General features: G+C 52.0%; 1 protein-coding gene across 1 annotated transcript in view; it reads right to left on the bottom strand.

The window, feature by feature from the left end:
- PARD6G (par-6 family cell polarity regulator gamma) overlaps positions 1-12879 on the bottom strand; it is a 73193-nt gene that overhangs the window by 22223 nt on the left and 38091 nt on the right. The window lies entirely within an intron of this gene.

Raw genomic sequence — 12879 nt, 5'->3', positions numbered from 1 at the left:
ATCCACGTGTCCACCCTCTCCGTCTGGGGCTGTGATTCAGCCTGTATTTACAGGACACTACAGAGGTTACCAGAGGGGACAACTGTAATTCAAACAGCCGAAAATAACTGTTGGCAGAAAAGCCCACACTTAGAGCAGACCTCCTTCAGCAATTCTCACGGCTGGGCCCGACAGCAGAGGAGGGCACGGATGTGCCACAGCATGGCTGGGCAGGGGGCACAGGCCCTCGCCCCTGCCCTCAGCTGGCCCGGCTCTGTGTCCTCCAGGCACTGTGAGCCTCACAGCACTCGCCAGCTGAGTGCCCACACACGGCAGCAGCCCTTTCTCAGCCGAGGCCGCTGGGCACTGCGTGATGCCAACAGGCAGATGTCTGTTCCGTGAGCCCCTGGAAAAGGCCGCTGATGCCATCCAGGTGCCTCACCAGCAGCCCCTGAAGACAAACACCCACAAGCAGACCCAGGACCCTGCACGCACTCAGGCCAGCCCTCCCCTGGGTCCTCTACTCCATACACTCTGAAGACCCTTCAGAAGACACAGCTTCACAGGGGCCCTTAGTCCAAGAATCCAGAGCAGAGTTGAAGACCAGCTCGTGTTATATACATGGTAGAGGCTCAAAGTCAAGTGAAACACCTGCTTCAAGAAGACGCTTACACTGCTGGCTGAGCCTTGTTTGACGTGGCCCTCGATAACAGTGCACTCAGCTGTGCAGTCATCACTATTGCCTAATTCCAGAGCACTGTCATCACCCCAGGAGCAAACCCCATGGCCTTAGCTGCTCCCCACCCCCACCTGAAGCTGTGACTTTTGCTCATTTATCAATCACCCCAGAGTCTGTCTGTGCAAATACGAGCAGGTATGAACACAGACTTAACGCCTGCTCAGCATAACATCGTGTGCACACAATTCTGCACCCTGTGTTTTCTCCTCTGGACATCCTGAGGACTCAGATTTTAAGAGCTGAATAGATCATCTTCCTGCTCTTTCTGAAGAGCTGCCCGGTACCCTGGTGACAAGCCAGGTCAGCAGAGGGGCTGGACAGCAGGGGCATCCAAGGCGGAAAAACCATGGCAGCCAGGAACCACAGTGTGCGTCCTTCTTGCGTTCCAGAGGAATTTGTAGTCTGTCCAGGGACACTTTCTGATGCTGCCTTTAGGCCCATGGAAACTGCAGCCTGTGGGCCAGGCTTGCGCAAGTGCCCAGCTCCTCTGCTGACTGCCCCAGAGAGCCACAGCCTCCTTCACTCGCAGCTCCAGCTGTGGGAGGAGACGCAGAGACACCCGAACCTCTGAGAAGCCACATGACCTCTCTGGGACTCAGGTTTGTCCTTTGTAAAGGAGGGACAGGTCACCCCCCTCAGAGAGACCATGGACTCGAGGACGCAGGGCTTGCCTGTGAGGCTCCGCAGCCCCGGGAGTCTTGCCCAGCCCCTACAGCCCACACGACAAAACCACCTCCTTTCGCAGGAAACAGGGCTCATTGAGTTCCCGCTGTGACAACAGACCTGAACCTGACACGTGACACCTGGTGAAACACACACAGTCTCTGCAGCTCCCTTCACCCCTGTCCTGAGGGTGCCAGGACCTCTGCCAGTCAGTTACCACGGGGCCTGGCAGAGAGTGTCTGCAGAGTGACCCCAGCAGCTCACAGCACACGAGGTTAACTGGTCTGCGGCACCAGTGGATGAGGACTTAAAAAGTAACAAAGGTGAGGAGGACTTATTTTACTTTCAGCAGCACCTCACAACAGAGTGTGGTTGGCAGGGATCTCCCAAGGGACCTGAGGAGGACCCAGGGCCGTGGGATCTGGAAACCTCCTCGTGCAAAGCCTGGGGAGCTGCCGCATCGAGTGCAGGGTCCCCTCACCTTCTGAATTACAGCGATTCCACTGATTCTGCTGGCGCAGGAGATCTGTCAGTGTGAGCTAGCTAAGTGTGCCCACGCGCCTCGACAATGAGGGCCGCCAGAAAGCTGCTGGAGAGATGGTTTGGGGGTTCTCTTCTTCACGCTGACAAACCCTGAATCTAAACCTCAGGTTCATATTCTGCCCTCTGATGGTCCTGAGCATCAAAAACATGCATTTGGTGTTTTCAGTGTCAGCTGCATGAAGAAATTTCATCCACTAAAAGATGCTTAAAGAGACTGGGGTGGCTCCAAGTTCAAGGCTTATTAGCCACAGGTGGGAGCCATGCGGGCTTGGCCGTCACCTGGCTCCCCTCGTCTGAGTCTGGGAGGCGGAAGGAGGAAGGTTTGCAGGGAGGCAGACAGGCAGCACGGCTGTTGGCCGAGGGGTCCCGGTGTCTCAGGGGCCTCTGTCCCAACACGCAAACCCATGTCATGACACAGATTGCATTCGCCAGCTCACTGGGGTCCCAGCAAGAGGAAGACCAGTTAGGGCACTCGACCCTCTGAGTCACTGCTGACGCCCTGACGTGTCCGGAGCTGCTGAGATCACATGCAGCTGAAGTCCAAGAAGCACAGCCCCCGCTGCCGGCCTCCAGGCCAGGTGCAGTCAGTGCATGGGAACCAGGGGGAGGGTCGGCCACAGACACAGCCCCCAGGAAGGCGTGGGATCTCTGCAGGGATGTGACAACTCTACTAGCAAGGGACGGTTATTTCCTAAGTGATTTACTGTTTGAAAGAGTGTAATCCCTCACCTTGGATTAGCAATTCTAACAAGACCGTAGACGTTTACCAGCTATAAATGTGCCCCATGGGCATTTTATAGGGATTTATACTTACATGGACAGAGGTACTTTTTGGCATTTGATTTAACTCACTAAAACACACTATTTTTAACGGGTGCAGTTCCAGCTGGGAGACAAAAGTGTTCAGGAAATGGGTGGTGTTTGCACATCAGTGTGAATGTGCTGAGTGCCCCTGATCTGCACACTCAAAAAGGGGTAAAATGGTCAGTGTGATGTTGCCTATCCTTTCTCACAATGAAACAGCCTTCACCAGTCGACGTGGGTGGTGTCAGGACTCTCCTCTGCAGGCCGACAAGACGCAGCTCTCCAGGGCACCTCCCTCCCTTGGTGGTTCTTGTGGGATGGGGAGTGTGGTGGGCGGGCTGGGGGCATGGCCTGCCCTGGTGTCCCTACGGAAGACAACACAGGAAAGAGCAGCTCCAGAGCCGACCGTCAGTCTTGCCCTAATGTCCGCCTGCACCTGTTAAACACTACAAGATAGCTCGGGTTTATGAGAGCCGCGGCTAAAGGCTGAATCACTTTCCCACCAGAGAGGGTGGAAAGCACAGAGAAAACGGCAAAAACAGGAAGACAGATCACTATGCAAGAGGAAATCCAAATCTTGCTTACGTCTCTGGAAAAGAGAAAAGTTCATGATGGAAATGTTAATCTCTGGACTCCAAACCAGCACAGGTAAACCATTCCCACAATAAGCACCTCGTGCTGAGGTCCCACTGAAGTCGACTGTATTCTAAATAAGGGCTCTCCTGGTGACAGGAAGACAACACGGTCGTGATGGGGTGCCCACCTTGGTTCCAGCTCCCAAGGCTGGGGCTTCCTCTGATTGCCGACAGTCACATGTCACACCCATCACAGTGAAATACCTGGATGTCACCCCTGTACATCCTTTGTTGAAAGGTGCCAGATAAGCCCTCACTAGGGGCTATTTTAAATAGATTCCAAACAACTTCAGTTGAGAATTATGTTTGGAAGCTTTGACCTTTTCTGAAGCTTCAGTTTCATCATGCACAAAATGAGAACAATCATACAGCCTGGTTTGTTGTGAGAGTCACGTGATAGCTGGAAAGTCCTTGGTCAATAGCAAACTGTTAAATGAGCATTTGTTGTGAGAGTAGAAGAGATAGGTGCTTTCTGGGGCTGTGAACACGAGGCGCTGGAGGAGCAGCTCTGACCTTCACCTGGGGGTCCTGGCTGCAATTGGGACAAGCGTCTCACAAGCCCCTCCCTTCCCTGGGGCGCTGATGCCAGTGGTCTCCGGACCACAGGGGAGCCACTTTTAAGGGCTCCCTGAGGAGGCAGGTAACAGCGATGGATCTTAGGGAGGAATGGACGTTAAAGGGAAACAAGCAGGCTGCGACGGAGCCAAGCAACGACACAAACATACAGAAGCCACAGTGTGAGATGCCCATGTGAGGTGCCTCGATGCGCTGTAATACGAACATGACAACATGACGAGGATCCCCGAGGCTGCCTTGGGGCCGGGCGGTGCGTCAGGGCCCAGTCCTGAGTCTAAGCTGTGGAACCAGGAGGGAGTGACGCGCAGGGAGTCAGCCCCGCCCAGTGCAGCCAGAGAGAAAGAGGAGGGGGCAAGACAGGCAGAAGGCTTAGAAACAGTCCGCAGCGCTGGGAGCCAGGCCAGAGTTTGGGAAGGAAGGAGAAGGAAAAGGTAAAAAGGAGCAAGCAAGCGTCTCCAGAGCTGTGAGCTCGGCCTGGAGGAAGGCGGCACAGAGTGGCTTCATTCTGGGTTTGGGACCATTCTTTGAAGGCAGGGCTTCCTTTCCTGGGCCACTGCCTGATCACAACGGTTCCCTCCTCCCCGCTGGTGAGCCCACTGAGGCTGGATCACCGTGGAGGGGAGTCCTGAAGACACAGCCCCTGGATTTCCATCTGCCTCCGGTCTCCACAGCTGTCCTCCGCCATGAGAAGCCCTTTAAACAGAAATAGCCACACAGAGCTAGGGGGCCTGTCCCAAGAGCACCCTTAGTGTCTCTGTGTGGGGCGCTTTCACGGGAGCTGCTCCGGGGTGCAGCCTCCTCCCTGGGGGTTCCTATGGAGCCCATACCAAGTGCACGTTCTCCTCCAGCTGTCTTCATTCTCTCCCCAAAAGATTTCCTTCCAAATGGAGTGGCATTTAATTGGATTCAAAGCGATTACTAACAGGAGTGAAAACAGCTTCCTCAGCTCACTGACTGTGAGAACACAGGCAGGTATAGACTAGATGGGTAAGAAAGAAGACTTAAGTTTCCAGTATCCTGGAGCTTTTTTCCAGCAAAAATGCATCAAATGCAAAATGGTTAAGATCTTTAAACATTTAAGATTAATACTCATCAACTACTTCTCACCTAAACAAAAGATGTTTTAGCCAGCCACTTTTTTTTTTTTCTGCTCTGGGTCTTCGTTGCTTTGCTTGGCTTTTTTCTTGTCGTGTCAAGCAGAGGCTACGCTTTGTTTTGGTGCAGGGACTTCTCACTGGGATGGCTTCTCTTGTTGCGGAGCGCAGGCTCTAGGTGCTTGGGCACAGTAGTTGCAGTATGTGAGTTCTAGGGTGCTTGTGCTTCAGTAGTTGTGACACAAGGCTCAGTAGTTGTGGCTCTTGGGCTTAGTTGCTCCATGGCATGTGGGATCTTCCTGGACCAGGGATCAAGCCCACGTCTCCTGCATTGGCAGGCAGGTTCTTACCCACTGCACTACCAGGGAAATCTCTGTTTTAACCAACCACTTTATAAACCAGGATACTCCACCAGTTCACAGAACATCTGCTTAAACCTCCCCATGGCTCTGCATCAGCCTTGGCACACCCTGTACAGCCTGCGGGACCCGGCCCCTCTCTAGAGCTGCAGTGGCCCCGTGGCCCACTCCCCAAAGGACAAACAGGACCAACCTGCTTGCCACAGAGCTGGAGACTCAGCAAGTCCAGAAAGGAACGGCCATATTCGCTGGCCTGAATGCTAGGTGGGCCCTGGGGCTCTGCCTCTGTGGGAGGTGCCTCAGCGCCAGGCACACAGGGGAGGCTGGAGGTACAGTCGCAGAGTCTACAGGCAGGGCTGCTCCAGAAGGCCAAAGAATCTCTCCTTTCTAAAAATGGGCAATGGCACATAACCCTAACCCACCCTGGAAACAGAAACACGGCCCTGTTACGTTATCAGAGGAGTCTGCTGCTTTGTGTGTTTAGACAGATTTTTACAAAGAGAAATCCTCACACTGGCAGCTTGACAACCAGGATTATCAGCTCAAATATGAAAAGAAAGCCCCAACCCGTGCTTCTGTTCTTGGGCCTTATTTCCCATCAGACTGGAAATCCTTGAGCTCATGCTCACTGAGAACCAGCTTAAATACACGTGTTAATTGCCACAAATGACCCGCTTGGACCAGACAGGAAAACAACATCGTGACCATGTTCAGCCCCATGATCCTCTGGACCCTGTGGAAGCATGCTGCTTCAGCAGGTACAGTCCCCACTGCATAGTCTCTCCCCAGGAGCCCCATCCTGAAGGTCCCCCAGGGAGACCTGGCTGGGAGGGGCTCCCTGAACTCAGCGAGGGCAGCCCCTCACCCCACAGCGCTGCTAGACTCTTGCTGGCCTCACTGCAGTGTTCAGGAGGGTCAATTCAAAGCTCACAAGTTTTCATGCCACATAAGAACAGTCTTCAAAGGTGTGTTCTAAAAGACCCAATTCAAATGTCATTTTAATGCCCTGCTAAAGAGAGGCCCGCTGGCATAAATACACTTTAGTTAAAAATATGCCTTTTAATCCAGCAAGAACATTTCTACCAATTAATCCTGAATCTGACACTTATATAAAAGGTACAACACAGTTTACTATAGTGAAAAATTGGAACAGTTTAAATTAATATGGGATTAGTTACAGTTTGTTACATTCATACAATTGCTATGTCTGTTAAAAAGATGGTAAATACTATATAATCTACAAGGAGTCAAAAATGTGATGCTAGACTAAAATAATCTCTGTAGTATGTGTATTATGACCCTGTTTATATAAAACTGTATCCAACGAGTTGTATCTACACCAAGGGGTTTGGAGGCGCCTCACCAAACTACTAACAGTGATCACCTCAGGGTGGTGGAGTTATTTCCATGTTGTTTGAATTTTCTTTTACAAATATGTTATAAATAGTTAAACAAAATTTTTAAACATTTCTTTTTAAATTAATTAATTTTTGGTTGCCCTGGATCTTTGTTGCTGTGCAAGGGCTTTCTCTAGTTGTGGCAAGCTGGGGCTACTCTTCACTGCTGTACACAGACTTCTCATTATGGTGGCACCTCTTGTTGTGGAGCACAGGTTTTAGGTGCTTGGACTTCAGTAATTGCAGCACAGGGGCTCAGAAGCTGTGGCTTGCAGGCTCGAGGGCACAGGCTCAGAAGCTGTGTCACATGGGCTTTAGTTGCCTGCGGCATGTGGGATCTTCCTGGACCAGGTATTGAGCCTGTGTCCCCTACACTGGCAGGCAGATTCTTATACTGGACCACCAGGGATGTCCCAGAAAAAAGCAAAACAAAACATTTTTTAAAACAAATGTTTTACAAAGGATTTAATGACCTAGGATATGTTTGTGATGTGTAAAGATTTTAAAAAGAATCCAAATTATTAATATACTATGGGCTTGAAAACATTGAAAAGTATATATGACTAGCAAGTAAATAAGAAAGGAGTAGATTCCATCTGTGTAAACGCTCACTGTTTATATACAAGGTATCTGTGGGGCGGTCAGAGAACAGGATCAGCCAGCTGTGTCTCCCCTCCCTCCCAAAGGCCCAACTGGAGGGGAAGCTGCAGTGAAATGGATGGAGGGAGCGCGTCTAGGAGATGGGGTGGCCCTGGCTGTCTGACGGCGCCTCCAGAGTGGCCAGCCTCCCCAGGACAAGCCCTGGACTCTTCTGGACGGTGTGCGGTCGGGCTCTGTTTGCTTTTAATGAGCTGCGTCAGCACATTCTCTCCCACATCCACTCCCACTCCAGGGTGAACACGGGCTTCAGGCGTTTTGTTTTCTGCATGTTCCCACGGTAGAGCAGTGGGAGAATTTTTGTCCTTTTTTATAATTAGAAAATAAAAGGAAATTCTCCAAACATGTAAACTTCCAGAAATCAGTGACAAAAAAGCAAAAGTGTCTTGTGAAACATCTCCCATAGCAGAGGGTGTTTACCTGCACATTCTACGCCTGTTCCAAAAAGTGTGGGCACAGAGAGGAAGTGAATTCAGTGAAATTACATCTATACCCTACCCTCAACACACAGCCTCAAAACCTTAGCTGGTATCTTAGGAAACAGAATAAAATGTGGAGAAAAATACAGAAATTCAGTTGTGGCAACTTAAAATATTACACCCACTGAGTGCTTCCTGCTCAGCAGTGAACCCCTAACTCCAAAACCAAACACACCTCCTGCTACTTAATGCAAAATCCAAGAAAAGCATTTATAAAGCAGAAATTATAGATTCTGCCAGTATCTGTAACCAAATTCGCAACCAACTTATTTTGAAGAACATCCCTTAATTAGTTTTTCTGGCAACTCACTTAAGTGACATCACAAGCAAATACCCTTACCTCCCCACCCTACCCCCAATGATGCAGTTTCTGATAATCAAAAAAGTTTTAAAATGTATCTTCCTCATTCTAGGAACCCAAAAGAATGTCAGAATGCCAAGAACAGTTAACAGACCCATGCAAATGACCCACATTTATGTTTATGTTAAAAGTAAACAGCTGAGAGTCCTCTAATTATGCTGGAAATCTTTTGGTATATTTAAGTCATCAAGCCTCCGCTGGCACTGTGGGAGGCCCCTTACCACAGGGGCAGAGAGCCGCTGAGATTCCATTAGGGCCCCTCCTCTGGTCGTGGTCTGGGGCCTGAGGGGTACAGGCCCGTCTCATAGATGATAAAAACACAGGGGTCACTAGTACTGGGAGGTTTTATTTTGTGGGTAAGTGGTGACAAGTGAGTGTCTACACTTCCTGTTTATTCTGCTGAAAATAGAGACACTCCCAGTGCCTTTGCTGGTCTTCTCCTGCATTCCCTCAGCCTTGGGTCAGTCTCCCGCTGTTCTCACAGGCCCGGGGAGGACAGGAGTGTGCGGGGGCGAGGGTGGGGTGGAGTGTGCCGGGAGGGAGAGAATTTTGACCGGATTTGGATTCCTCCACTGTGAGTACTTCATTCTGGGGACTGCTGTTATTCTTAAGTGGGCAAAGCATTAAAGTGAAAGGTACAATGACATCTTTTACCCATCCAAGGGGAAAACCCCCACAGCTTGTAACAGTAGACAGCCCTGGGCAGAGGAGGGATAAGTCTAGTAAGTGCAGAGGGAAAGGAACCTGCAGGTGTGAAGGCTATGGGTGTGGGGGACCTGGGTTTGATCCCTGGTCAGTGAGCTAGATCCCAGGTGCCACAACTAAGAGTTCACGTGCTGCACCTAAATGTCCTGCATGCCACAACTAAGATGCAGCACAGACAAAGGTACATTTATATCTTAGAAAAGACACAGTCCACTGAGTAAAAGGCAACCCTCAGGACAGGAAAACATATTTGCAAATAATGTATCTGAATGAGGGATTAATATCCAGATAAATAGAGAACCAAAACTCTACAACCAGAAACAAACCACCCAGCACAAAATGAGCCAAAGACTTGAATAGATATCTCTCCAAAGAAGGCACATGAATGACGATTAAGCAAGTGAAAAGATGCTCAACATCACTAGTAATGGGAAACACTAATCAAAACTACAGTGAGCTACTAGCTCAGGTCCATCAGAATGGCTATTACCCCCAAACCAGAAAACAGGTGTTGGTGTGCATGTACAGAGGCCGGAACCCCTATTCCCTGTTGGTGGGAACGTAAAATGGAACAGCCACTGTGGAAAACAGTATGGGGCTTCCTCAGAAAAATAAAAAATACAGTTACCATGTGACCTAGCAATTCCACTTCTAGGTTCATACTCAGCAATTGAAAGCAGGGTCTCAAAGAGCTTTTTGTCTCTCATGTTCACAGCAGCATTATTCACAATAGCTTAACGTGGAAGAAACCCACGTGTTCATCAATGGATGAGTGGAAAAGCAAAACGTGGTAGTCATAGAATGGACTATTATTCAGCCTTAAAGGAGGAGTAAATTGTGACATAGGTTACAGCATGGATGAAGCTTGGAGGACATTTTGCTCAGTCACTGAAATAAGCCAGTACAAAAGGACAAATACTGTCTAATATCACTTATATGAGGTACTCAGAGTTGTCAAAATCATAGAGGCAAAAAGTGGTGGTTGCCAGGTCTGAGGGAGGGGAAATGGGAGTCAGTGTTCAACAGGTAGATTGATTCAGTTTTATGAGATGAAGTTACAGGGGCGGATGGTGGTGGCTGCTGCACGACAGCAGGAGCATATTTAATGCCAGTGAACTGAACACTTAAATGGTCCCAATGCTAAACTATTCTTTTTATAATTTTATTTGTTTATTTGGCTGTGCTGAGTCTCCGTGGCTGTGCTGGCTTTTCTCTAGTTGCGGAGATGGGGGGCTACTCTCTCGCTGCGGTGCGCAGACTTCTCATTGTGGTGGCTTCTCTGGTTGTGGCCCCCAGGTTCTAGGGCGCAGGCTCAGTAGTTACGGCACATGGACTTGGGGACTCTGCAGCATGTGGGATCTTCCTGGATCAGGGGTCCAACCTGTGTCTCCTGCATTGGCAGGTGGATTCTTTACCACTAAGTCAACAGGGAAGCCCCTACACTGCTAAATTTTATGTTATATGTATTTGAATACATTAAGAAAAAAGAAAAAGAAAAATGTGGAAAATGTGGCACTAAACAGACCGTGAAAAGCACACAGTTCACAGTGTGAGCCTCAACAGGTAGGCAGAGTAGCGCCTACTCTGCCTTGGCGGGAACGTGCGTTGGCAACCTGTGCGCGTCGGCAGACAGCCGTGAAAGCGCGGTTACAGATAAACTGGTCACAAACAGAACCCGCACCCGACGCAGTGGATCGTGCGTGGAGTCCTACAACACAGGCCGCTTTCATCCACGAGGCCTTCCTTTCCATCTGTACTGCAGGCTGGACCCCGGAGCGCTTCACTCCTTCTTATGACTGAAGAATACCTTAGTGGGCAGATACACCGCATTTCGTTTATCTGTTCATCCACCATCAACGTACAGAACGTTATGAAGTAGATGCCAGAGCAGATGTGGTTACAGTAAAATCACAGAAATGGCATTTCTGTGACCCAAAGCTCAGAACCCATGCTGTGGGAAAGCATGTGGGGTTGGAGTGTTCCCTCCAGGACTCTCAGGCCAGTCCACCCAGGAAGGACGGCCCCGTCACAGGGCTGGTGGGCCTTTCCTGAGCATGGTGGGCGTCAGGGTGGTGCTTCCTGCCCGCCGTCCGCAGAAGCACAGCTGCCCCTGCCTCTCCCGGCGACAACGATGGGATCGAGGGGCCAGGCTTCCTACACAGCGGGAGCATTCTCCTCTTGAAGCCCGACAACACCCCGAGGTGGGCTCCCCCACAGAACCGGTGAGAACGGTAGGCTCAAGGGCTGCCGGGCCGTGAGAGAGTGCTGGGGGCGGGGCTGAGCGCCCCCTGCTGTCAGGGTCCCTGAGAGAGTGCTGGGGGCAGGGGTGTGAGCGCGCCCTGTGGTCACAGTCCCTGAGACACTGCTGGGGTGGGGGGGGGAAGCGGGGGTGAGCACCCCCTGCTCTCAGGGTCCCTGAGAGACTGCTGGGGGCGGGGGTGAGCACACCCCGTGCGGTCACGCAACAGAAAGGCAGCGGCTGGAGGCGAAGCCCCCGCCCTCGAAACGCTTACAAGAGGGTTAGAGCCCTGCGGCAGCTGGTTAATCTTTGGGCCACTTCTGTGAGGCCAGGGAAAAAGCAAAATTACACAGGACAGGACGCGGGGCCTGAGCCCGCACACCGAGCAGCAGAGCCATGTGCGCGGCCCTGCTGGCAGCGTCCCGCCTCTCCTGGTGAGCTGACGGCACAGGTGTGTCACAAGGGCACCCGTAGTGCCTCCCAGCCTACTGCACGTGCCAGCGGCACAGAGACCCGTTTCCCAAAGACTCGCACGGCTTCACACCCACACCTCACTCTCTGCACCTCGGGAGACGACGCCACGACCTGGGATGGCCGGCAGAGCTGTGAACGTGGGATCTGGACCACACACCAGCCCTGGGAGCAACTGACGATACAACACGGAGAAGCCAGAATAAAGGGACGAGAGGATGGCGGGGATGCAGGCTAATCGAGCTCAGGCCTGGCTGAGAGGGTCGCAGGAGAACAGGCACCCAGACGTGAGGGGCAATGGGCGCAGGTATAGCCACACAGAAGGAGGGGCCGTGGAGGGCCCGAAGCCCAGGCGACTGCCCAGGAGCGCCAGCGCCCGCCCCACCCCCATCACCGTGAGGAAGTGGCAGCTGTGTTGACTTTTCGGGACCAGCAGCAGGACACCCCGGCTCAGCCAGGGCTGCAGATGCAGCGCTTCTGATCTGGTGCCAGAGAACCAGATCGAGGTGAGGTCAGCGGCCCCCCTGCGGGCCCTCCTCCACGTCCCCTCCAACACCGCACACAGGAGGCCAGCCCTGGCCGACGCTCAGAGCGCTCTGCATGCGTGGCCCCCTCGCCACAGGACAACTGGTGGGCGAGCGATGTAAGAACACTGTCAGTCAAGCAGGGACTCAGGTGGAGGAGAGAGAACCAGGTCCCCGGCCCCACGCCAGCAGCTCTGGGCTTCGTGTCCCGGAGGGCCTTCCGCCCGCACACGGCGGCTGCTTCCGGTCTCCGGGAAGACCCCACAGCCCCAGGGACTAAGTCCAGTCTCCCTCCTCCCCGGACGGCGGAGCCCGCAGCTGCGAACACGGTGAGCAGGTGCCCGCGCCCACCACACTGCTCCCCCAGGGCGGCGCAGAGGCCCCTCAAGGAAGGAGGGACAGTCAGCACATGGGAATTGGAAAGCGCCCTTTCCCCACGCCAGGCCTCCCCTGCTAGTGTCCTTCTCTTCAGGACGGTATTTAGAATTGTTGAGGTTCTCCCAAGCCCAGAGACAAGAAAACAAGTCTAATGTGCAGCTCTGAGGAGTAAATCCACCGGAGTGCCCCCACCTCAGCCATTAACCTGTGTTAGCGATTTATTTTCACATAAACTGATATTGCTGTTACAGGCCTTCAGAGCTAAAAACCAACCAA

This window comes from Giraffa tippelskirchi, chromosome 14 (assembly GCF_054371585.1).
Source record: "Giraffa tippelskirchi isolate mGirTip1 chromosome 14, T2T-mGirTip1v1.2.pri, whole genome shotgun sequence".
Lineage (NCBI taxonomy): Eukaryota > Metazoa > Chordata > Mammalia > Artiodactyla > Giraffidae > Giraffa > Giraffa tippelskirchi.
This window is presented reverse-complemented; position numbering and strand designations above follow the sequence as displayed.